General features: G+C 33.9%; 1 protein-coding gene and 1 long non-coding RNA gene across 5 annotated transcripts in view; both read right to left on the bottom strand.

Moving 5' to 3' along the window:
* The window catches only part of Fur2 (furin-like protease 2), a 461,999-nt gene that overhangs the window by 265,538 nt on the left and 168,833 nt on the right, over positions 1 to 27,628 (bottom strand). The gene's annotated exons all lie outside the window — the stretch shown is intronic.
* The window catches only part of LOC143264651 (uncharacterized), a 139,703-nt gene that overhangs the window by 72,109 nt on the left and 39,966 nt on the right, over positions 1 to 27,628 (bottom strand). The window contains exon 2 of the long non-coding RNA XR_013038505.1: positions 8,047 to 8,129. This is a non-coding gene — a long non-coding RNA (uncharacterized LOC143264651). The remainder of the gene's footprint in view (positions 1 to 8,046; positions 8,130 to 27,628) is intronic.

Here is a 27,628-nt window from a genome sequence, read left to right as displayed (position 1 = left end):
CCAATCCACCAATCCACCAATCCACCAATCCACCAATCCACCAATCCACCAATCCACCAATCTATCAATCTATCAATCCACCAATCTATCAATCTACCAATCCACCAATCCACCAATCCACCAATCCACCAATCCACCAATCCACCAATCCACCAATCCACCAATCCACCAATCCACCAATCCACCAATCTATCAATCTACCACTCCATCAATCCATCAGCCTTCCAAATCTAAGAATATCCTCAGACAAAACAGAAAGATTAAGAATTGCAGTTTTAATAACAAAGAGATAGAATCTGTCTTGTTTTAACAGTTCAAAAGATATCGTTTGCTCCCATTACTATTTCTTCCTGTAATTTTCGTGACGATCAACGAAAGAAAATAATTGAAACTTCCGAAATCGATGTAACCTTTTTTTCGTAAGGTGACTGCAAGTGGGAGAAAAATCGTGAGTAGCGTAACACCCTGTGAGCTAATGTAACATCTATAAGAGTGAAATTTTCGTACGTGGTCCTAATGGCCACTGTACATTCCATAGTCATAACACTACCAAAACACATTGCTCCCATTAACATTTCACCACAATAATTTCCGACATCCTCTGTTCATGATACTCCGCAGGTAATTTTGTAATAGAGTCCAGAATCCTCTGAAATAAAGTTGAAGAAATATTTGTTGCGTTGTGGAGAAAGGTTCTCTCGCACATCCGTAAACAGATATGTTTAGGTGTTCCGCGAACGTCCCATTTCATACGGCAAGTTCGAGTCGGTAGAACGCAGAAACTTTTCTCTTACTGTTTTGCGAATAAATTCCTGTTGGATTCTAAAAGGTTTCGTATTCTCTCGTAGCACATTTACGTCGATGGCAGCCGGAATTCCGTGGCTCTGGTTACATTATTTCCGCTATGGATTATTGGAACAGCTTCGTTTCTTCGGCACGTCTCCCCGCTCCACTTAATAAATGCAGCACCAAGAATAATCGACCCCTTTTCCGTAAGGGATCGTTTCAATCTTTATTATTCGTCAGACACCAAAGAAGTCACGATTTCGACGAATTCAGCGGTTTCTATATCCCCGATTTCGATCAAGCGTTCATTGTTCCGTGGAAAATGCGGACAACTAATGCTTCCGTTACCGCCATTACGGTTCTGCTACGAACTGGTTCAGGGAATTCTTTTGATTCGACAAAAATTCGCGATGGGTCGAATAGTTATTTGGTAACTTTGAAAGAAATTCGGTGATGAAATAGGAGAAATTTTGGTGTAAGCTGAACAATGTTAAGATAGGGACAAGCTTTTATAGTTCTGTAAAATGAAAATAGTGTTTCAGTAAAATTTTATAGGTTGCAGAAATTTTTATATGTATATAGAAAGTAATTTTTCAAATGCCTGATTTTCCAAAATTACAAATTTGTAAATACATCAATTTTCACAGTTCCAAATTTCAAAATTTGGAAGTTCAAGAAATACTCACATTCTAAAATTTCCAAATTCCCAAGTTCTCAAATTCTCAAATTTTTGGATTCCCAAATTCACAAATTTCAAAATTCCTCAATTCTCATATTTCTAAATTCTCCAATCCCCAAATTCCCACATTTCCAAATTCTCACATTCCCAGATTCCCACATTCCCAAATTCCCACATTCCCAAATTCCCACATTCTCAAATTCCCACATTCCCAAATTCCCACATTCCCAAATTACCACATTCTCAAATTCCCACATTCCCAAATCCCCACGTTTTCAAATTCCCACGTTTCCAAATTCCCACATTTCCAAATTCCCAGATTCCCACAATCCCAAATTCCCACATTCCCAAATTCCCACATTCCCAAATTCCCATATTCCCAGATTCCCACAATCCCAAATTCCCACATTCCCAAATTCCCAAATTCCCAAATTCCCAAATTCCCAAATTCCCAAATTCCCAAATTCCCAAATTCCCCAATTTCCCAATTCCCCAATTCCCAAATTCCTCAATTCTCCAATTCCCAAATTCCCAAATTCCCAAATTCCCAAATCCCCAAATCCCCAAATCTCCAAATCCTCAAATTCCCAAACCCCCAAATCCCCAAATCCTCAAATTTTCAAATCCTCCCCACCCAACCTTCACTTCGCAAGTTTCCAAGTTCCGCTACGAGACCATAATTATAAAGTTATTTTTAGACGAACATAGCCATCGAGTATTAAAATACCAAATAACATCGTGTTTATTCTGCGCTCTTAATTTATCGATACTAAGAATCATGGTACGTAATTTAATGATACGAATGTTGAATATTAATGTAAGAAGATACAACGTTCAACACATGGGGATAAGTTATCTAACCGTCACTATCAAGGACGCCATTAAACAAGTTCCCCTGCAAGATATGATCAAACCAATAAGACGTATAAGTTTTCTAGATGCAACAAGACATAGAAAAACAAATGTCGCTTGAAGGTTACTTCAAGGTCGATTGCAGATTACTCTTTAGTTCCTTTAAGATCGTTTCAAAGGTATTTGATACACATTTTTTATGGGAAATGTTCAAATTTTTGATACTTCAATTATTATTAGATTGTTAGAATATTGATTGGAATTATTAGACACTTAAAATATTTAACTTGTGGCATTTGGTTATTTTTTAGGAAGTTTCTTTATATTTTTCTGTATAATAATGTATACTAATATATTATATATTGTATACTAATTATATTAACTATTTTACTATAAGTAAACTTACTATGTTTTTTATAAAAAAATTTGCTCTCTGTAATTTCGTTCAGGTCCCTGTACACTAAAGCAACTAGTCCTTTTATTAAGAACACCCTGTAAATAAATCAGCACCTAAGTTGAAAAAGTTCTCAGTATCTTAGTATTTTCTTTCATATACTAATTTTACTAGCTGTTCCACTATAAAATATCTAACAAGTTTATAGTAAAATAGTTACTAAAATAGGGTCCTCCCTCACCAATTTTTTTAAGAATCGTACATTATAAAAGTAGCAGTCTGTAGCATAAACACCCCATAAATAAAGCAGCCCTACACAGTTGAATGCAGGTGAAAAAGTTGAAGAGAAAGGTTCTCGGTTTCTTTGTATTTTTCCCCAGTTTATCACGAAGCTTGAAACTTTCACTTTTCCATCCCGGAAACTGAATCGTCCCCATGCAAATCTTCCAATGATATTAGACCGCGACCGGTCGTAAGAAAGTAATCCCGTTAAAGTTTGCCCTGAGGGGATGCTATTCATCAGCAGCCAGACCGTCCAAGCCGGAAAAATGTCGTTGGCATGCGAATACGTTCCTTTCAACGATATTCCCACAACGAAAACGCTGGCTAAGAAACGACCATTCGACAAAATGGACGGCGACGAGTTCTGTCGTTCGATTCGCTCTTCAAGGTGGCGAAATGACGAGAGGAGGACATTTAGGACGATGGGTATGCAAAGTAAAAAGTCGGACTGCCGATGGCTCGAGCAAAGTAAAAACTTTTTACCCGTTCGTTCGTCTAGAAACTCTTCGGGGCTTGGCCACTCTGTTCCGCTTCGATTTGCAACTTCATTAACCGAGATGATCTTCGAGCCAGCTACCGTGAAGAAAAACTTGTCCCCGTACCATCTTATCCTACTATGTCAACTTGCTGCCTATCTTGACGATAATTTAAACCCTTAACGAATGAACGAGATATAGGATACCTCATTTTCTAATTTACTGATTACTTTCAAATTATCGACTACTTAGTTCTTTAAGTCTTAAGTACGTGAAATCTGACACTAATTTCAAACCTCAATTTCTGAATGTCTATTTACATAGACTGGATCCACATGATACACCGTATGAGTAGCATTACACATGTATACTAGTATATGTTACATATTAACACCCTGTATAATAGAACACATAATTAATAAATATATATATGGATCACACATGGTACACCATATGAGTAGCATTACACCTGTATACTAGTATATGTTACATATTAACACTCTGTACACTAGAACCCATAATTAATAAATATATATATGGATCACATATGGTACACCATATGAGTAGCATTACACCTGAATACTAATATATGTTACATATTAACACCCTGTACACTAGAACCCATAATTAATAAATATATATATGGATCACATATGGTACACCATATGAGTAGCATTACACCTGTATACTAGTATATGTTACATATTAACACCCTGTACACTAGAACCCATAATTAATAAATATATATATCGATCACACATGGTACATCATATGAGTATTACACCTGTATACTAATATATGTTACATATTAACACCCTGTATAGGACACATAATTAATAAAAATAAATAACGAGAACCAGTCAAAAAGAAAACACCAGTGAAAAGAGTAGGAAGAGAACTAAATTTCGATATATGACCAAGTTTCTTATCACGGATTACTAACGACCTTTCGCGTTTCCTCGTAGCTCCGTAACACGCTATCAGTAATTAAAATGATGGCCAGATAACTGAACATAATTACGTGACCTTGGAAATCCGTGTTTACTTAGTAGTTGCAATTAAAAAAAGATGTATCAGTCACGAAGAAGCATCACATCGGTTTTCATCAATTTATGCGGTAATTACGGTTGTAATAATAGCTAGGCAACAAGGACGATTAATTTCCGCCACACTGATGGCATTATTATGGTTGTAAATCCACGCGATTCGTATTTTATCGACGGCTTTACGTGTCACTGAATAAATTGCGGTTTACAAATGTCTTTTGGTACTGTATGTACGAGAACATTCGAAATGAGCATATTATACCGCGTAATAAATTGAACGATTTTATCGGGTGATGCTGTAAAAGACACAGTATTATTATGTATTCCATACATGGAAGTTCCGGGTTAATTGAAAAAGGCAACTGGAACTGTGGATAAAAATTTGCGAACGTTTGACATTGAAACAGACTTCAGGGATCAGAGAAGAGATCAAAATTCAGTTATTTTATTCGTAATGCAATTCAGATTGATCATGTTTCGATTTCTTTTGTAGGGCAAATGTATTCCGGGTGCGTCTGAATCGACTGAGCGGAGAAGCGTTTTCGATCAGAAAGGGATACTGAAAGACCTTAGGGCACTTCTTTCAATAGATTTAGGTTTCTTAAGGACGTTACATGAATTCGCAATCGTACACATGCGAGAAGAATAACTATTTCTAAACGTAAGCACCACAGGCGTACGAGGTGACTCGAATGAGGACTTTGACGTTTATGATCATAAAAGTGTACTTAGAGGTTCTATGTTATTTCTTTTAATTAATTTATTTTTCCTTAGGCTGTAACATAAGTTCTCGATCATACTCGTATGATTATAATCAATATTTATGTGCAGAACGACTACAGCCATATGGGGTACCGTAGAGGCAGCATTCTAAATAATTAGGACTTTGACGTTTATGATCATAAAAGTATACTCAGAAGTTCTATGTTACTTCTTTCAACGAATTTATCTTCCTTTAGCATGTAACATGAATTCTCAATCATACTCATATGATTACAATCAGTATTTACGTGCGGAACGACTACTGCCGTACAGGGTACCGTATAGGCAGCATCCTAAGTAATTAGGACTTCGACGTTTACGATTATAAAAGGCTACTCACAGGTTTTAAGTTACTTCCTTCAACGCATTTAGCTTTCTTACGTTCGTATAACGAGTTCCCAATCATATCCATAAAAATATCACAAACATTTATATGCATAATGACTACGGCGGTAAAGGGTGCCGCATAGGTATCATCCAAGACATAAACCATCGACATTTACAGTCATAAATAAACACTGAAAGTTTCTCTGTCACTTCTCCCAATTACTAAACAGTTCTTCAGACGTAAGTCCATACCCATATGAGTATGATTAATATTTACATAACAACTGTCATAAAGGGTGCTGTACAAGTATCCTGACTCTCCACCTTTACGTTAATAAAAATGTACCGAGAGGTTTTAAGTTCCTCTTTCTCCGAATTTAGCGTCCTCAGGAATGTAATACCAGTTTCCAGTGTCCACAGCATAATCATTTATGGGTGTAACCACTTCAGGCATAAGGAATATCATGAATCACGAGAGTTCCATAAAAGCTGAGACTTTCTCTGGCCCACGCAATGCGGTTGTTTACCGAGTGGTATCACCAGTCTGACAAATCCTGACGATAAGCTCCTTCGATGTCCTTGAATGACCCCACTGTAATAATCTTCACGAACGGAAACGTGTAAAATCCAACTGTGTTACGAACGTAACTCTCATGACATTATCTTAACAAGAAACTCTTTATTTTTCCAGAAAGCGATTTCCACGGCAGTAACAAGTTTCATGTTCGATCTCTAGTAGAGCGATACGTAGGATCAAAGAGGCAGAGCGCAATCTCTGTTGCGTAAGTTCTCGCCGATACGCGTAAATCCTAGTCGAAAGCCTCGAAAGGATCTCCGGGATGTCTGTGTTGCGTGAAGTAGGTCGGTGTTTGATGGACACGCTTATCTCTGCCTAGTTATTCGAACGCCACCGATAGACGCGGCTTCCGGAAACGAGACCGTAATGCCCGTCGGCGTTCAGCACCCGGGCCGGAAGATAAAGAAATAAATAGAAGAGGAAGAGCAAGTCGGAGGAATCCTGCTGGTAGATAAAAAGCAGCTGGAATGGTCGGATAGGAAGGAAAGGCGGTCAGACAGGGGAGCGGGGAGGAGGGAAAGTGGAACGATGCGTGCGTTCGTGTATATCGGTTTCACTCGAACTTCGTCAGAGAGCGAAAGTCGCGGGATAATTAAGCCCGGCCGATTCAAACCAAACGGATCAGAATGACCCGACGGTCAGCGAGAGCGTGGAACTCATTCTGACCAACCACTTCTGAAATGCTCCGACCGCTATGTGAAAAGGGTTAATAATTAAAAGCGAGTTTCACGGTATCGGGGATTACATCAGAGCCGATTCAACGAAGAAGACGAGTGGCCGCTTCATAAATTTCAGCCTCGTTCGCGATTGTCCTGGGGTAACAGACCGCAGGATCCCCGCTTCAAAACTCTTACGAACGCTTGTTCCATTTGCAATCGTTGGAATGAAGCCGACCCTTGGCCGTTCCTCTTTCAGCTGCAGGCTGTAGGACAGTAGGATCCCCGCCAGGATCGGCTCATCGTTTTCCCCCCCGCGAAAGAGCCACTCCAACGGTCCAATGGTTCTCGAGGCTTTGCCAAAACGCGAGTTCAGAGCCGCCATTCTGGCGAAAACTTGCCCGCCAAGTACGGGGGAAAAAAGTTTGCCGGCTTCACGAGTAGGCGCAAGAATCTCGCGAGATATCGCCGTCGTTTCCTGTTTCCCGCCCCCGACTTGCATTCGTTATCTCGACGAAATGTGCAGACACACTTTCTTTCCTTTTTTTTTCCACCACTTCGTTCGTTACTTTCCTGTTAATTTCCCTCGGTATAATTTCGCTGTTACCTCGGATTCGTCCAATTTCACGTTAGCTCGTGAAGCCGCTCCGAGGAGAATATGCTGCCGAGATTCGTATGGGGGTCGGGGTGAAAGAGTTTGTTGAGCGGACTTAGATGAAATAAGTTTGTAATATCTGCTCGAAAGTTTGCTTTGGGAAGTCTAAACACTTTTTCCCGGAGACAATGACTTCACTGGCTCACTGAGATTTAGCGAAGCTTAAAGGGACCGTGATATCATGAACTTCACGATTCATCGTCTCCAAATAACTCCGGCGATTTAGGAAAATTTAGTCGCTGCTCTGTTAATGGGACTTCCGTATTGTTGTATGCACCGCAATTTATTTACAAACGGAACTGGATGATCGTTAGAAAATACATTACCCTTTTATGTCGAGTACACTCGTTTAAACTCAATTAAGTACTCGCTTTAAAAATTAAATGAAAAGCTAGAACGGTAATAAATATGCACGCAAAACGAGCTTTTAATTAACTTATTTTTATATTAAAAATTAAAAGAGCAAAAGGGATTGAAATATTAACAATCGCCGTAGCGTGCAGAGAACGGTCGATATTCGAGAGAAACTTTCAATTACGTATAAAATTACGAACGTGTGGGTCACTCGTGTATCGAGTCGACGGGATTGAAGAGACCGGGCGAGTGGTCGTTCGTTTCCTCGACGGCTTAAACTCACCTGAAACAGAAAGATAACGCCGGGAATTAATTATGCAGCCCGTTGCACACAGACACGAGGTTCGGTTCGGTTGTTATCGTCGGATTACCAAATTATTCGCTATCAATTACGCCCAGGATTTATCGGAATCACGATCAAACGTTAATACACGTACAGAGAGAGAGAGGGAGAGAGGAAGAGAACGGCAGGCCGACGATTTAATGTTCGTTTTACGTTGGACGTTTTACGTTGGATCATGCAAATAACGTGGCAGTTAAATCGAATGAAACCGCGAACCACCAAATCCTACCACTTCAGACATTTTATCTTTTGTTTCTTATTTTTTTAGAATTCACTTCTATGTAGATTAAAATTGATTACCATCGAACAATTTTACAACTGCCGTTTCAAATAGAGTTTGTTTAATCCACTTACAAATCGCGTTACGAAGTATTTTTACAGCTTTAATTCTAGGGTAATCCTGTTGCTTTAATGTAGACTCAAGTGATTTATGGACACTCGCTATATTGCCAGTTGTAAGCGGATTTCGGAGACAGAGGGCGCCACTTGGGAGGCCATTTTATTAGGTTCTTTTGCTCTTCTACATTCTTATGTTTTACTATTGTTACATGTTAAAAAAAGCTTTATTATTTGTAGTCTTTAAAAACCACTTTCTAAGTGAGTATTATTTATAATGATATACAGGCAAAATTTTTAAAACATTTGTTTGTAAGTATTTTATTTATTGTTTTAAAAATTGGTCTTTTATCAAGGTGATTGTTAATAAGTATTCTTACAGACATTTTATAAATTGTTAAAAAAAGTATATTACTAAAGAAGTTACTACATATGTACATTTCATAATAAAAATGTATAAATCTATACAATTTGTTAAAATGATAAAATGTAGTTATCAGTGTCATAATAGAAAGACATTAATTTTGATGTTTATGATTATGAAATATTTTTTGGGTCTTGATGTATATAATTATAAAATATCTTTCGTATTTTTGTATACAGAATATTACATGCTTTATATATATAAAACTAGTAGGCCAGTTACTGGCGATTAGGTATAAGGATAAGTCAACGACGATTAGGTTTAAAAAGACTCTGTTTTTAAATTACTCATTAAGATTAAATTAAATGCGTTTCGGCCTAGTAAAAAGTGTGGTGGTGTAAGTATTATTATGTAGTTGTTTGTTAATATTGTTATTGTTGTTCTTAGCAGAAGAATCTACTAAAAGAAAAGGTAAACACAAGTCAGGAAGGGGATCTCACCACGTTCGCCGCAGTCAGACGACTTCTTGGGTTTATTATTATATAGAGATAGTGATGGGTAGTAAAGTGGAGTAGTCTAAACTTTTCCTGTAAATATTTAATATTATACTTGAAACTGTCTTATACGAAAATATAGAAGATGCATTATTTAATAAAAATTGCATATGTGAAAAAATTGGTCTAGCAAATGAATCCATAATTTTGTGTAAAATTTCTAGGTTATCTTTCGTAAATTTCGGTGTCGTTAAATGCGATGTAGGTTTCGAACCCATCGCTACTTTTGATATAATATATAAAATAGTGATGGATAGTAAAGTGGAACAGCCTAAACTTGTCTTGTAAATATTTAATGTTACTCTCGAAAAGTGTCTTATGTGAAAACATAGAAGATGCATTATTTAATAAAAATTGCATATGTGAAAAAATTAGTCTAGCAAATGAATCGATAATTTTGCGTATAATTTCTAGGGTATCTTTCATAAATTTCGGTGTCGTTAAATGCGATGTCAGTTTCGAACCCATCGCTACTTTTGATATATATAAAATAGTGATGGATAGTAAAGTGGAAAAGCCTAAACTTGTCTAGTAAATATTTAATGCCACCCTTGAAACTGTCTTATGTGAAAACGTAGAAGATGCATTATTTAATAAAAATTGCATATGTGAAAAAATTAGTCTAGCAAATGAATCGATAATTTTGCGTATAAATTTCGGTGTTGTAAAGTGCGATGTCAATCTCGAAGCCATCGCTGGTGTTCCACTTTAACAGCGCACATTTGTACATAATAATCCCGTTGCATCGTCGACGGAACAGGAAACTCTAATTCCCAGAATTTGTCGCGAATTAGGACCAATACATGAATGCTTGCGGTATCGAAATTATCAGCGGAAGCCAGCGTTATGAGATCAATAGACATCTCTAATTTCAAAACTCTATCTTGCATAAAGTAGCTGCATATTGACTGTTGGCTGCGGGCTAGTTGCTGGAGTTTATTAATTCCCTCTATGTTTACTCGATCGATTAAATACGTCGTGATGTATGAGAAATGCTAAGCTCCTGCAAGTGATCACGTTGTTGATCGTATACTGAATTATGCAAGGCTCCGGTAACTTCGTTTTAATCCTTGTGCGCCATTCAAATTTTTATCGCTTTCGTGTACGAAAAAATGAGACCACGTTCGATAAATACTCTTCGTGCCTCTTTCAATTTAATACTCAATGAAGCTAATGAATAAAAGATGCAGGATTATTTAATGAGAAAGTATAAATAATTAGGTATTAAGCACGAATTAGAATGATTACCTGATTAGCTCGTAAATTGTAAATAATTTTGATAGGTGTAATTAAATCAATTAATTTGTAAACTTGAATGAAGGAAAATAGTTATTTATTAAGTAAATATTAAAGAGAAATATTTAGACATGTAACTATTAAATAATAAACGATGTGAATTACAATTAATTAAAATAATTAAGCAATGATACAAACAGTTTATTACATGAGCATGGAATTGTAACAAGTTCAAAAATAAATAATTAAAATTAAACTACAAAGCTAAATTAAAATAACGAACTTCATTTTAAATTTGTGTAAATAATTATGAATAAAAACACTTTATATGAAGATTAAAAAAAGACAATTATACATTGAACTATTTTATGATAACAAACAATTAAAAATAATTAAATGACAATTAAGAAAGTTGACTATTTAATCATTAAATTAAAGCAACTTTAAATATGATTAATTAAAATCAATCCATTACAAGTGAATCACAATAATTTACAATTAGACCTGATTAAATAAAAACAGTTACACTATAAATAAAAATTAAGTAAAGATAGACTTTTTGATGGTTAAATAAAGTAACTTTAAATATGAACAATTAAAATTGAACTTAAATTAAAATAATTAACAGTTGAACTCAAATATATAGAAATAGATAAATTATTAAATAAAAATGAATTATATAGAAATTAAATAAAAATAATTCTGCATTAAGTATAAAGTAAATAAAAATAATTCTGCCTGAATTTGAAATGAAATAAAAATAATTCTGCACCAAATAAGAGAATCAAACAAAAATAATTCTACATTAAACAAAAATTAAATAAAAACAGTTCTGTACTAAATAAAAATGAAATAAAAATAGTTCTGCACTAAATAAAGATAAAATAAAAACAGTCCTGTACGAAATAAAAGTAGTTCTGCATTAAATAAAAATAAAATAAAAACAGTTCTACATAAAATAAAACTGTAATAAAAGCAGTTTTACAGTAAATAAAAATGAAACAAAAACAGTTCTGCACTAAACAAAAATAAAATAAAGACAGTCCTGTACGAAATAAAAGTAGTTCTGTATTAAATAAAAATAAAATAAAAACAGTTCTACATAAAATAAAACTGTAATAAAAGCAGTTTTACAGTAAATAAAAATGAAACAAAAACAGTTCTGCACTAAACAAAAATAAAATAAAAACAGTCCTGTACGAAATAAAAGTAGTTCCGCACTAAATAAAAGTAAAATAAAAACAGTTCAAATAAAAATGAAATAAAATTAGTTACAAATTAAACGATAAAATGAAAAATAATTTAGAACGATTAAAGCTTCATACAATATTTTGAAAAAACATTGTACAACAGAAAAGGGAGTATCAATATTTCTTCCGTAAATTGGAGTTTCGCGAATCGATATTTGATCATTGGCCCGTTTCTTTTTCACCTGTTGTCATTACGTTAATACCCATTAAATGATGGTTCTGTCGAATGAAAATTAATTTGTCGATGCATTGGGTATCACGTAAACGGCATTTCATCATGACCGTACGCAATTGTGAAATGCAGGCAATTAAATCGATAGCCGATGTAACAACGCGAGCTTTTCGTTCCGAGTTTCCCTCGTCTCGGTCGAATTTACAAATTGATACGATATTGGATTATCCAGTTTATTTTTTGCTCTTCATTGTCCGACTCGTTTCTGTTAATTCCCCTACATAAATTAAACAGGTATTCAGGAATTACCAAACCAAAAAGCAGAAAGAAACACGTTTGTGATTTAACTTTTATAAAACCGAAATTCAATTAGTTTTTTTGCGACCGAAACGTTCGTGAAATTTATTCGGTCGACATAAATTATTCGAGTTTAACGTTTGTACAAAGTACTGAGGTAGAAAATAAACAATTTGTTGCTCTGCAGCTGTAGAATTTCATAATAAAATTTAATCCTAACGTCTGAAGCGACCGTGTAATATTACACGTATCAAAATGAAAGATTATTTTTGAGAACTCGTGCCATCGCTCAAAAATACAGATTAGGAAATGTAGACAAATATGAACTTCAAATGTTATGAAGGGATAAAAAAGTGCTTCAAAAAATTTCAAAAACTTTTTAAAAGTTTGTCTTTTACAATTAATGTAATGAACAATAATGACAATAAAAATATATCATTAATATAAGGAACAATAATGTAATAATTTATGTAATGAATACAACAAACAATAACATAATAATTGTTATAATTAATATGTCAAAGAATAACATAATAACCGTCATAATTAATATGTCAAACAATAACATAATAATTGATGTAATTACTATAACAAACTTTAATGTAATAATTGTGTTAATTAATAATAAACAATAATATAATATTTGATGTAATTAATATAACAAACAATAACATAATTAATGTACTCAACACAACAACCAATAAACACAATCAAATTTATAAAATAAAATATAAAAATAACAATAATGAAATAATGATTAATTTCGATAATGGAAAGAAACTGATAAGGACAAAAAAATTGAAGCAATAATACAAAATTGCAGCATCAAACTGTACTATAGAGAACAAGGTGCAAGTTTCTGTGTAGGAAGAACATCGGGCCGTGGAATAATTTTCAAAAGGGGAAAGAAAACTTTTAGCCAAGTCGGAAACTGGAAAAAGTTTAAGAGTTTCCAAGTGGATGCTGCATAGCCTCGAACCAGCCAAAAAGTCTTCCACCGGATATCCTGTTCTCTTCGCTATTTCGGCTGCCATCGAAGCAAAGTAGCATTTTTCAAAATACAACCTCTTTGTTTAGATACTTGAAACATTTTGTCAGGTTCAAAATTATTTTTCACGTTTAAAATTATTTGAAATTTTATCAAGTTTGTAATACTGTGTTGTGTCACGTTTGTAAAATTATAGATTATAATTACATTTACAAAATTGTAACTTATAGTGTCTTTGAAAAATTGTAAATCGCATTGCTTTTATAAAATTGCAAATTATGTCGAATTTGAAAAATTGTAGATTATATTGTATTTACAAAATTGTACCTTATATCACAATTTAAAAAATTGTATCGCATATTGCATTTAAAAAAATGTTACCATATATTTCGTTTAAAAAATTGTACCTTGTATTGCATTTAAAAAAAATTATATCATGTATCGTATATAAAAAATCAAATTTACCATTGCATTTAAAAAATTGCTCCATGTATCTCATTTAAAAAATTGTATTGTGTATCACATTTAAAAAATTGCACCATGTATCTCATATAAAAAATTGCAGATTGTGTAAGATTTAAGAAACAGTACCTAGTACCTCCTTCAAAACCCAATAAAATGAACCACAACAAGTAGAAACAAATTTATTAATTAAATTCGAAAATTGTAAAACTGTAGGTCAACCAGCGTGAAGGAACGTTAATTAAAGGAAAAGGAAAGCGATAAAAGTTGTGCCCTTTGCAGGATAAATCTTTTGTATTTGACTTGAACCGGTCATCCGTTCGTTCATCCAGCTAAACTGTTTTCGTCGAGTACCTTTAAAGTCAAAGAACTTCTTAAGAGCAAGAGTACAGACCACTCTGAATTCTTCTGCTTCTTTCGTCTTGAGAACCGGCTGAAAACTACTCACCCCACTTCTTTACTTTTCGAGACGCCACCAGGAATTTCAAGCAACGATCCCTTTTCTCGGCTGCTTCTGTCAAAATTATCCCGGATAATTGAATTTCGGATCTATTTAACTCCTTGCGTTAGCATTCATCGTGATATTCAAACTGCTCCTATCTTAAGTGAGTCTTCAATTTCATTCGGATGTCTCGGAATTAATATGCCGTTGTTTGGAAGTGAGCAGTTATGAAGATGTTGATGAACTGATTATTGTTCGAAGGTTCTTGATGTAGTAGTAAGAAGAACTAGTATTGAGTATTAGTAGTAGGTATGGTGCTATGGAGTACTAGTATGATGCATTGCTACTCAATATTTGTATCAAGTAATAATATCAAGCAGTAGTATCAAGAATTAATATCAAGCATTAGTATCAAGTATGAGCATCAAGTATTAATATCAAGTATTAGTATCAAACATTAATATCAAGTACTAATATCAAGTATTAATATCAAGTATTAGTATCAAGTATTAGTATCAAGTATTAACCTCAAGTATTAATATGAAGAATTAGCATCAAGTATTAGCATTAAGATATAGCATCAAGTATTAGCATTAAGATATAGCATCAAGTATAATTATGAAATTTTAGCAACAAGTATTAATATCAAGTATTAACATCAAGTATTAATATCAAGTATGAGCATCAAGTATTAATATCAAGTAATAGTATCAAACATTAATATCAAGTATTAATATCAAGTATTAATATCAAGTATTAATATCAAGTATTAGTATCAAGTATTAACCTCAAGTAGTAATATGAAGAATTAGCATCAAGTATTAGCATTAAGTTATAGAATCAAGTATAATTATGAAATATTAGCAACAAGTATTAATATCAATTATTAATATCAAGTATTACTATCAAGTATTAACATCAAGTATTGATATCAAGTATGAGCATCAAGTATTATCATCATGTATCAGCATCAGGTATTAGCATCAAGTATGATTATAAAATATTAGCAACAAATATTAACATCAAGTATTAGTGTCTAGTATTAGCATCAACTATTAATATCAAGATTAGTATCAAATATTAATATCAAGTATTAATAGCAAGTATTAATATCAAGTATTAGTATCAAGTATTAACCTCAAGTATTAATATGAAGAATTAGCATCGAGTATTAGCATCAAGTTATAGCATCAAGTATAATTATGAAATATTAGCAACAAGTATTAATATCAATTATTAATATCAAGTATTACTATCAAGTCTTAACATCAAGTATTAATATCAAGTATTAACATCAAGTATTAATATCAAGTATCAGTATCAAGTATTAGCATCATGTATCAGCATCAGGTATTAGCATCAAGTATGATTATGAAATATTAGCAACAAATATTAACATCAAGTATTATTGTCAAGTAGTAGCATCAACTATTAGTATCAAGTATTAGTGTCAGTATTAGTATCAAGTATTGGTATCACATATAAATATTAAATATTTGGATTAAACATTAGTATTAAGCATTTATATTAAACATTAATATTAAGTTCAGTATTATGAATTAGAATGAAGTATCGTCATCAAGTATTACTATTAAGTGTTAGCATTAAGTCTGAGCACTAAGAATTAACATTATGTATTTGTATTAAATGAGAGTATCAAATATATTAGTGTTAAGAATTATTATTGAATATTATCGTTATAAGTGCTACGTTTAAGTATTAGAATTATGTATTTGCATTAAGTATTAACATTAAGTATTTGTATAGAATATATTACTGTTAAGTATTAGAGTATTAACGTTAACGTATAGTGTTAAGTTTTAGGTATTAACATCAAGTGTTAGTATTGAGTATTGATATTTAGAATTAACATTAGTGTTGATACATTTAGAGTGCTGTTAACAAATCGCATTTATTATATAATGAATAAATTAAAACAAGTTCCCTAACGTTCACCATTTTCTAAAAAAATCAACCAAGAATTAAATAATGCAAATCCTCAATAAAGAAAAATTCGCGATCATTCGCACGTCACCATAACATCGCTAACGCAGCAGTAAAAGTATTCACGATCTACTAAACACGGTATCAAAACGAGCAAGATACCAAGAGAAAAAAGTATAAAAAACGATATCGCGGTCAATGACGAAGAACATTACATGGCAAAACTGTCTCGCCTCAAACGGAAGTGTCATAAACCATGCACATCCGTCGCTTCTTATCTCACCAGTTTCTAGTATTCCCCAGTGCGTGCTTCCGATTCGTTAACCTTAATGCACCAAGTCTTTACGTCATCGTTTTTCCAACCAACCCTTTTACGCCCGTCTACGTTTTCGTAGTTCCTCGGTTCGATTATTTACAAGAATGTTCCCGTTCTGAGGTCTTTTTCGAATCATATTTTTATTTCTTGCTGCTAGTACCATAAATATCTCGATGTAAATTATCCTTGTTATTACGTACTTCCGTTTGCAGAAAAGTACTATTTTTCGGATCCTTGCAATGACAGTTAAATTAACGGATTATAGTTAAATTTGTTGCTGTATGTTGATTTATTATTGTGGACATAGATTTGTTATAAGCTCTTGACATATTGTCAACTATACATTTATTTCAACTTTTATATATATTCGCATCTCTATTATTTACTAAAGCCACTCATCTATTAAACTCACTGGGGATATTTGTTTATTATCTACTGAATGCGCTAGAGATCGTTCATCAATTGTAACTAATCGCACACAGTTTATGTAAGCATCATATTATAGTGTCTCTCGATCGGCCTCACACTACTTATAACTTGTGACGTTATAAGTTATAAGTTATAAGTTATATTTTATAGCCCTATGTCTTCCTAATATTTTATATTTTTACTAGTTGTATTTTTCTAGTAGTTACTAGTTTCGCTAGTAACACTTGAACACCTAGTGACCGATGGTGGCGCCCCTAGTGGCACAGGTAGTGGCGCTGCCTGCCATTTTATGGTACTACAGTGGTTCTTCCCCACTATTTAAAAGATCCTAGTGGTGTTTTTCTATTATTTTAGTAGGTATACTACTAGGTGTATTTTAGTACTACTAGGTACACTAATAGGTACCTACTAGTCCCACTAGTGGCGGCGGTACACTAATAGTCAGCGTAACATTACTGAAATTAATAATGGCGTCCCCTAGTACCAACAGGCACAACTAATGGCGCCCTCTGCTATTTCATTATAGTTCTACTATTCTACTATTAACTTCTATTAATACTTCTCTAGTATTTACCGAGTCTACTAATGGTGGTTTTCTATCGTTTTATGGTCCTACTTTCCCTATTATCTGATCCAGCAGCTGCCCTACTATTGTATGATCCTACTAATACTTTGCCTAATACCTGTTCCAGTATAGTAGCACTTCCCTGATGCTCTCTATGGTCCCAGTAATGTTGCATTACAATTTCATAGTCCTACTGATGATGCTCCTACCACTTAATAGCCCACCTAGGAATGTTAACCTAATATCTGACGGTCATACTAATAGTGCTCCTACTTAAACCTCGTAATTGCGTTCCTCTGTTATTTAATGATCCCGCTGATATCTTTCCCTGAGTTTATTTTATGGTCCAATTAGTGATGCTTTCTTACTATTCTACGAACTTACTGATGGTGCTTTTCTACTATTTTATGGTCCTGCCAGTAATACGAACCCTCTACTTATTTCATTAGTGGCGCCAATTCCAAGCAATTTAGTTAGTATTCTATGGCCTTAGTTTCACTATTTTATCGTACCTGATGCCTTCCTAACTTACTAACACTAGTTAATAACTGGGTAGATACTGAGATAGTAGTTCCATTTCCAAAGTCCTGAACTCAACGTTCACTTGTGTTTATTAATCATATTGTTCTAACTATTTAGTTCCTGCTTACTAATCCAATTAGCAACAATAACCCAAGTCATAATCATACCTAAATTAATTAATAAGTAGATAGTTGCTGAGATAGTACTTCCATTTACTGACCAAACTCGTACTTCCATTTACTGAGCAAACTCCAAGTCCTAAACCCAAGTCATATTTATTGGTACTACTGTCTCAACTATTTAGTTCTTGCTTACTAATCCAATTAGCAACGGTAGCCCAAGAAGTCATAAGCATACCTAAACTAGATAATAAGTACTTGTAAGTAGTTACTGAGATAGTACTTCTATTTACTGATCAAACTTGTACTTCCATTTACTGAGCAAACTCCAATCCTAAACCCAAGTCATATTTATTGGTACTACTGTCTCAACTATTTAGTTCTTGCTTACTAATCCAATTAGCAACGCTAGCCCAACAAGTCATAAGCATACCTAAACTAGATAATAAGTACTTGTAAGTAGTTACTGAGATAGTACTTCCATTTACTGACCACACTCGTACTTCCATTTACTGAGCAAACTCCAATCCTAAACCCAAGTCATATTTATTGGTACTACTGTCTCAACTATTTAGTTCTTGCTTACTAATCCAATTAGCAACGCTAGCCCAAGAAGTCATAATCATACCTAAACTAGATAATAAGTACTTGTAAGTAGTTACTGAGATAGTACTTCCATTTACTGACCAAACTCCAGGTCCTATACCCAAGTCATATTTACTGGTCCTACTGTCCCAACTATTTAGTTCTTGCTTACTAACCCAATCAGCAACGCTAACAAGTGATAATGATACCTAACCTAATAATCATACTAGTAATTCCACCTTATTACTTAACGATTCTACTATTTGTACTATTAGTGACCGACTACTAGCACTCCCTTACTGCTTTATGGTCGTAACGGTGCTAACTATTTAATGGAACCGCTAGTAAAGCTTACCCACCGTCTAATGACGCCAATAATGGCGCTCCACCACTATATTGCTCTCATTATTCTCGCCTAATCCTATTGTCTGCTGACCTATCAATTAGTGCTCTCTCAGCATTATAGAGCACGGAAATCCATAACAAAATAGTCCCTTCAAAATTACATCAAAGTATTTCTCTTTTATTATGTCTTCATAATACATAACCTGTCATGTAAATTCCCTTGTACGTAATTTGCAATTCGACTGAATTTTTATACAGGTTCAAAAGCTTATCTTAATCTTGGATTATCTTACTTATCTTTTCCTTATGAAACTGAATCAATGGGGTTATTGTAGGATTTTCTCTTCTTCAGTCGACAAACCTTGCGCTGTAGTCTTTTGACTTAGTTATGTATTTTATTATTTCTGTTTTATGAAAGAGAGTTTGAGATTTTTTGAGGAATATTTTATTTGAATACTATATGGAAATTGCTTTTTTGTAAAAAATTAATGAAATTGTATATTAGTAAGCATGAGTCCTTTGAATTATCACATGTCAGTATAGATTTAATAAAAAAAAATCAAATGTAATGTATATATAAATGTAATTTTAGTATGTTTCTTATTATTTATTAATTTATTAATTTTATTATGTTTTATAATAAAATGTATTTATTATTACTTATAGTATATTATTTTGAATATCTAATATTATTTACAATGTATTATTTTTCATTTTTATTATTATTACTATAGTATATTATTTTGAATATATAATATTATATGCAATATACTATTTTTCATTTTTATTATTACTACAGTATATTACTTTAAATATTTATTATTACATACAGTTTATTCTGAATATTTATTATAAATTTATAACATATTATTTTGAATATTTGTTTGTCACGATTATACGAATAGATAAATGTAATGCATTACAACACGGTTATTGAATTAACGAATAAAATGAAATTTTCTCAATTAATTTGAATTTAATTTGATTGTTCGTAACAATCGTGTATCTGAAGTGATTCAATTTTATTGAAGCTTCATTTAATTAAATTATTTTTATCAATTAAAATTACTGTTTCGAATTTAACATCTAATTGTAAGCTTATAAGTTCGTGTGTTTCATGGTTTCTACGGGGAGTTTAATTGCAAATTCATGGCAGAATAATAACTAAATATCGGTGAATTGAATGTTAATTATTATTTCTGTATTTCTGAATGTCGGAAAAGTTAATAATTTCGGAAAATTAGGAATTTGGGAATTTAGAGATTTGGAAGGTAGGGATTTGGGGACATAAGAATTTGGGAAATTAGGGATTTAGAAAGTTATGAATTTGGGAATTTTGGGGAAGTAGGAATTTGGGAATGTAGAAATTTGGGAAAGTAGGGATTTGGGGACATAGGAGTTTAGGAATTTGGGAATTTTGGGATTTGGGAATTTGGGAATTTGGGAATTTGGGAATTTTGGGATTTGGGAAATCAGGAATTTGGAAAATTAAGGATTTGGAAAATTAGGGATTTCGAAAATTAAGGATTGGGAAAATTAGGAATTTGGGAATGTAAAGATTTGGGAAAATAGGGATTTGGAGACATAGGAGTTTGAGAAATTAGGGCTTTCAAAAATAAGGAATTTGGGGTTGTAGAAATTTGGGAAAGTAGGGATTTGGGGATATAGGAATTTAGAAAGTTATGAATTTGGGAATGTAGAAATTTGGGGAAGTAGGGATTTGGGGACATAGGAGTTTAGGAATTTGGGAATTTGGGAATTTTTGGATTTGGGAAATCAGGGATTTGGGAAATCAGGAATTTGGAGAATTTAGAAGTTGGAAAATTAGGGATTTCGAAAATTAGGGATTGGGAAAATTAGGAATTTGGGAATGTAGAGATTTGGGGAAGTAGGGATTTGGGGACATAGGAGTTTAGGAATTTGGGAATTTGGGAATTTTGGGATTTGGGAATTTTGGGATTTGTAAATTTTGGGATTTGGAAAATTAGGGATTTCGAAAATTAGGGATTGGGAAAATTAGGAATTTGGGAATGTAGAGATTTGGGAAAATAGGGATTTGGGGACATAGGAGTTTGAGAAATTAGGGATTTCAAAAATAAGAAATTTGGGATTGTAGAAATTTGGGAAAGTAGGGATTTGGGAACATAGGAATTTGGGAAATTAGGGATTTGAAAAATTAGGAATTTGGAAATGTAGAGATTTGGGTAGATGGGGATTTAGATTAATATTAGTTACAATAATGTTGTAATTAAATACTGGTATTGTTAGTACCTGAAATACTGTTGGTATTCAAATAAAAAATCATTTCATACAACAATAAATACGAGAAACACAAATAACAATAAACGTGCATTATACCATCAAGTAAGGTTTGCATATGCAACATGAAAGATATCAAAACGACCAACTATATAATTTCACCGAACTCGTTTGATTGATTCATGCGGTTTACGGTGTCAGTGATTTCCACGTAATTGCTTGTTACACGTTTATAAACGTGCACGTGACAAAGTGGAGCGGACAATTTGTTCCCGGCTATACACACTGTATTTGGTGGGTTCAATAATTTTCTATTGCTACGTATATTAAACATCCTTTCGAACGTAAACATCGGTCCAATAATCGTTCCTGGCAAATATCCGTGGTATTTAATGACAGCGAATAAATTGTCGTTCACCGAACGGTCTAGTTGCTCGACCGTTGCTGTTTTACGCGCTGAAATTTTACGAATTACGATTATTGCGTCTGACAAGCGGCTAAAAGCCTCTGATACAACTGTTGTGCCACGTTACAATCCGCTTCTTACACCGAATTAAACGGAAAATAGTCGAACCACCTGGTCAAAATGGTTTTACAATATCTCCATTATTTTTTCCAATAATTGTTCTACAATTTCTTCAAATAATCCAAGAACATAATATATTAACAGAAATAATTTAGAGTTCCGTTAAATATAATATATATGTAAAAGTATTTCATTTGCAGAAGTGTGTATTTAATTTGCAAGTGTATTATGTTGGCTTGAGGCCAATAACTAACCATTTTGTATTTATAATGTTGATGGTGCACTTACATAGTCTTTTTGGTGAAGTTTCAAGCTTTAAAATCATGTGCCATAAGTGTTATTCGGTGATACTTTTCTGTCATGAAATCGTATCAGATGTTAGAAACGTAATTGAGTACATTTCATTGTTAACTGCAACTGATACGTTGGCTTGAGGCCGACAACTAGCCATTTTGAATTTATAATGTTGATGATGCACTTACATAGTCTTTTTGGTGAAGTTTCAAGCTTTAAATTCATGTGCCATAAGTGTCATTTGATGATACTTTTCTGTCATGAAATCGTATCAGATGTTAGGAACGTAATTGAGTACATTTCATCACTGATACGTTGGCTTGAGGCTGACAACTAACCATTTTGAATTTATAACTTTGATAGTACACTTACATAGTCTTCTTGGTGAAGTTTCAAGCTTTAAATTCATGTACCATAAGTGTCATTTGATGATAATTTTCTGTCATGAAATCATATCAAATGTTAGGAACGTAATTGAGTACATTTCATCACTGATACGTTGGCTTCATGCTGACAACTAGCCATTTTGAATTTATAACTTTGATAGTGCACTTACATAGTCTTTTTGGTGAAGCTTCAAGCTTTAAATTCATGTGCCATAAGTGTCATTTGATGATACTTTTCTGTCATGAATTTACAAAACCATAATATGAAATTCTTTTTGTAAGTAAATCAATACAAAGATATTGTATTGTTACGTGTTATGTGAAGGCTAGTATCGACTGGTTTTAATAGTTTGTCTTAACTTCTAGTGTTAAATAAAACAGAATTCGAAGTAGCTATCGCAGTTTGCTCTGATTTTCGGTGAAACAGCGACCGCGTTCGATTGTCCCTTCGTTTCGGTTAAAAAATTAAAGAAAAACAAGCCGTGACAGTTTGAAAGGCAGAATTCGCGAGATAACTCGATATTTTCGCGCGCACCGTTCCGAACCATTGTCCAGGGCAAACAAGTTTGGAATCAAATGGAAAAGACCGGACCGATTAATAAAATAGACGATGCCGGAATCCGTGGAAATTTCGCGATGAATACGACACGCCGTTCCATTTTGCTTGTTATAATGCGCGATTGTCTTCGCCTACGAGGCGCGGCGTAATCGTGCATTAATGATGCCCGTTTGCCGAGTTAATAACATGAATTTTAAACCAGCCAGGCTACATTACGTGCACGTCAATGCGCCGACCTAATTAAATTGACGAGTGCTGCCCGACTAATTCGAAAGCTGCAGCATCCAAACCGGATTTAGTTTTTGCAGAAAAATCGACGCGATCGAAATTATCTTCTCGTGTCGACATCGTTTCCCTCTAAATGCGAGACGATACGATTAAACGTCGGCTCAATCTGGGAGCTACATTTTTGCAAAATTGACTTGTATTGTAATTTCAAATTGCTTACGGTGCCATACTTATTTACTTTTTACAATTAATTTAGGTACTGTAACGATTTGATAGACGGTGCTCTTGTTAATAATAAAATCACTAAAACTCCACAAGTGACTATTCCACAAGTTTGGAACTATTATGAGTTACATATTATAAGTTACTCAACTTGTTAAAATTCTGTTCGTTGAATCTACGTTGATTTTCTTCATAATTAAAAATTAATGCTTGTACAATTTCATATAATACTTAGTCATCTGTTTATTTATTTTTGAACTACATTTTTAATTTTAAATTAAGTCCACATTATACACCAATAGGTCTACTATTAACACAAGGTTTCAACATTCATCATGACACAGTCCTTATTTTGCCTTATAGAAATTATTAAAATGCTTTCGTCCAAATTTCAACATTTAACAAAATAAAGAATCGTGTAACGTGTTCTATGGTTCCCTCATATATTTATCGTCCGACTTTATTTTTAATCTAAAAATAACCGCAGGTCGGATGTCCACAAACTTAGTGTTAAGCATCCGGATAGTTGGCGACGTAAATACATAGGATCTAAGCTATGAAACTTTGGAACTTTGAAACTTATTATGGGTTCTGGATTTTGGAACTTCTGAGACTTTGAAAGTTTGTCTTTAGCATTTTATAACTTTATATCGAGACTTTGAAATTTTGGATCTTGGGGTTGGAGTTTTTTGAACTTCCGAATTTTTTAATTGATTATGGATCTTTAGAAGTAGTTTCACAACCATGTGCTTAGGTGTCTTTACATGAGGACAGACCGTCCAGACGTAAGGGATGCCGGACAGGCGATGCATGACACAGGACACACTGTAGGACTTACACTTTTTTACTCATAACTCTTAAACTATAGAAGTTATACAAAAATATCTTCAATAAAAATTTAGTGGTATATCGAGCTCTTTAATCGTAGGACAACGAAATTTTGGAAAAATCAGTTTCAAAATTTTTTTTTCGAAAAGAACATCTTTTTCAAAAATCTATTATAGCAGGTTTGTAATGCGTGCTATGTCATTCAATTTTCGTTACAAATATTTTTTTATAAGTATTATACTTTTCGAGTTATGTACAAAAAGTTGAAAGTCCCAAATCATTGATGTTAGCTCTGACACTCTTAAGGTGCAATTAGGTATAAACGAAGCATATTATTATTCCCATCTTAAATTTGTCTGTAAGTATATATAATTATTGTTCTAATTGATGAAACTGATCGAATAAAATAATAATTCAAATTTTTACCCTGAAACATTCTCCAAGCCCGATATGCGCGATTCTTGCGCAATTTTCGCTGAAATTTTGAACACGAAATTCCAGAAAACTGCAACTAAATTTGAACGATCTTGCAAGTTTCAGCCCGATAAAGATAATCTTAAAAAATTCGACGCCAAGAAATACAATTGGACTTATACAATATCGTTGAAAGTTTAATCGTAAATTCTTGAAAAATTGCTTGAAAATACATAGCTCAAAATATGTATCCGCCAAAGTTTCCATAAAAGCAGAGAAGCTATTTTCGTCGAATTTTTATGGCGTACGGTTCAATCTATAAAGATTGACGTGAAACGAGGCGTGCAGAATGAAAAATCGATGCAAAACTCTTCTAAGTGGAAAAGGAAAGGACCCGGATGTTTCCCCGGGGTAAACAATAGTTCCTCTAAACTATTACATTGATTTCACGATATCGATTTCCTCTGTTTAAACTCAGAGGAAACTCGCAGATAGTCTCCTATCGACAAACTTGAACAGCAACTTTCTTCGTCGTCCCAAGTCGTCCCAGCCACCGCAAGTATGAACACACGGATACCTCATCGTTCTATCCTCCATTTGTTCTGATCGGTTAGTTACGAGCCATACGGATCTTTGGAAACTATCAACGAGCGTTCATCAAACTCGAGATTCTCTTTGATCCGGAGAATGGTACAATGGCCGGAGAAGTTTGCATGTCACGATCTTCCCGTTAATCACCAGTCTGTATTTTTCGTTCGTAGCGGTACTGCGATATAACTGAAGCATGAGGTCAAATATTGGTTGCAATACAAGGTTTATAGATTGAAACCTACTGGATAATATCTGGGCTGGATATTGGGTGATCAAGGATTAAGTTGATATGTGGGATTAACTTTGAATTAATGATCAAATCTGATGTCAACCAGCGAGTTGGTGCGTGACTCAAAGTAAAAGAAGCTCTATGAACTCTTCCAGTGACATACAGGCAAATAAGAATAATAATGACAACAACTGCTGAACGCAAGCAGCACCTCGCTCATTTGAGAGACGTTTCAAGACTGTCATTGTATTTCGCCTAATTGGTGTGCGGTGACCACCAGAGCCAATCTACCGCCGAAAATACGTGTGAGTGGCGTCCATTTTTCTATTCTGACCAATTGTGCCGTAGCTACTTGGAGATGTACCGATTTGGAGATGCAGGAATTTGGGAATATAGCGATTTGGGGCTGTAGCGATTTGGATATGTGAGAATTTTGGAATATAGGAATTTGGAAATGGAGGAATTTGGGAATGCAGGGATTTGGAAGCGTAGGTATTCGGGAATGTAGGAATTTGGGGATGTGGAGATTTGGGAGTGGAGTGATTTGGGTATGTGAGGGTTTTGGGTTATGGGAATTTGGGAATTTTGGGATATGGAAATTAGGGATTTGGGAATTGAGGGATTTGGGAATTTTGGAATTTTGGGACTTGGGATTTTGGGATTTGGGAATTTTGGGATTTGGGAATTTTGGGATTTAGGAATTTTGGGATTTGGGAATTTTGGGATTTGGAAATTTTGGGATTTGGGAATTTTGGGATTTGGGAATTTTGGATTTGGGAATTTTGGGATTTGGGAATTTTGGATTTGGGAATTTTGGGATTTGGGAATATTGGGATTTGGGAATATTGGGATTTGGGAATTTTGGGATTTGGGAATATTGGGATTTGGGAATATTGGGATTTGGGAATTTTGGGATTTGGGAATATTGGGATTTGGGAATATTGGGATTTGGGAATATTGGGATTTGGGAATATTGGGATTTGGTAATTTTGGGATTTGGGAATGTTAGGATTTGGGAATGTTGGGATTTAGGAATGTTGGGATTTGGGAATTTTGGGATTTTGAAATTTTGGCATTTGGCAATTTTGGGATATGAGAATTGTGGGATTTGGGAATTTTGGAATTTGGGAATATTTGAGTTTGGGAATGCATGGATTTGGGAAATTAGAGATTTGGAGAATTTGAAAATTGGGAATGTGTGCATTTGAAAAATTAGAAATTTTAGAATATAGGAATTTGGGGATAAAGAATACGAAAATTTAGGGATTTGCAAATGTAGATATTCGAAAATATAAAGATTCGGGAATATAGGTACTCAGTAATATAGGCATTCAGGTATATACAAATTAGATAATGTAGTCACTCTAGAATATAAAAACTTGAGAATATAGTAACTCAAGAATATGAAAACTTGAGGATATAGTACTTAAAAAATATACAGATTTAAAAACAGTATAATGACCTCCTTATATGTACTCCTCTAAACACGTCAGCTGTTTCACGCGCCAGCTGACGTGTCGCCATCACTACTTAAATATCACCTTATACGAACAGCGCATTAAATTCTCAATTAATGTGAAATAAAGTGGTACAATTACCATTTATTTTCCACATCGCAGACTTTTATCACCCTATTCATATAATTATGATTATCATTCATACTTATGATAATATAAGTATCCTGCGAACACGTGTCCACAAACGAGAACACGATGACAGGTGACGATCATCTCGAGCAAAGTGGTCCGTCAAGGTTTATTCATAAACTTTCAATTTCGCGAAACCGGCTAATAATTCGATCATTTGTACCGTTTCAACGCGTTCGTTTATTCGCAAATCGAGGAAGAAGTGGAGCGCAAGATGGAAAGTTTAATCTAAATGCATTTGATCGTGCTAGCGCTCCCTCCCAGGGCTGAATTTCTTACCCAGTTTCTTTTACGAGGTTCTTTAACGGCGGAAAGAGAGCGAGTTATCGAT

This window comes from Megachile rotundata, chromosome 6 (assembly GCF_050947335.1).
Source record: "Megachile rotundata isolate GNS110a chromosome 6, iyMegRotu1, whole genome shotgun sequence".
In the NCBI taxonomy this organism is placed as follows: domain Eukaryota; kingdom Metazoa; phylum Arthropoda; class Insecta; order Hymenoptera; family Megachilidae; genus Megachile; species Megachile rotundata.
The sequence above is the reverse complement of the archived record's forward strand: the minus strand, read 5'-3'. Positions and strand labels throughout refer to the sequence as shown.